Raw genomic sequence first — 411 nt, forward strand, 5'->3', positions numbered from 1 at the left:
TCCAGGAGGGACTCAGAGTAGAGCCGCTGCTCCTCCACGTCCAGAGGAGCCAGTTGAGGTGGTTCATCTGGTTAGGATGTTCTGATGTGATTCAGCTGGATCAGAATGAATCTGTAATCTGAAGGTTATGACTGAAACACTTCATCTGATCCTCTTTTTCATAGAAGAGTCCAGCTTCTGTACAAACCTGCCTGCAGACCAGAACCACCATCTGAAAACATCTAGAATCCTCCATCAGACCAGAACTGGTCAACATTCCCTCCAAGACCTCCAGAACCGGTCTCAGGTCCTACAGAACTGGTCTCTGACCCTCCAGAACTGGTCTCAGACCCTCCAGAACTGGTCTCAGGTCCTACAGAACTGGTCTCAGACCCTCCAGAACTGGTCTCAGACCCTCCAGAATTGGTCTCA

Source organism: Austrofundulus limnaeus, unplaced genomic scaffold, assembly GCF_001266775.1.
Source record: "Austrofundulus limnaeus strain Quisiro unplaced genomic scaffold, Austrofundulus_limnaeus-1.0 Scaffold506, whole genome shotgun sequence".
Lineage (NCBI taxonomy): Eukaryota > Metazoa > Chordata > Actinopteri > Cyprinodontiformes > Rivulidae > Austrofundulus > Austrofundulus limnaeus.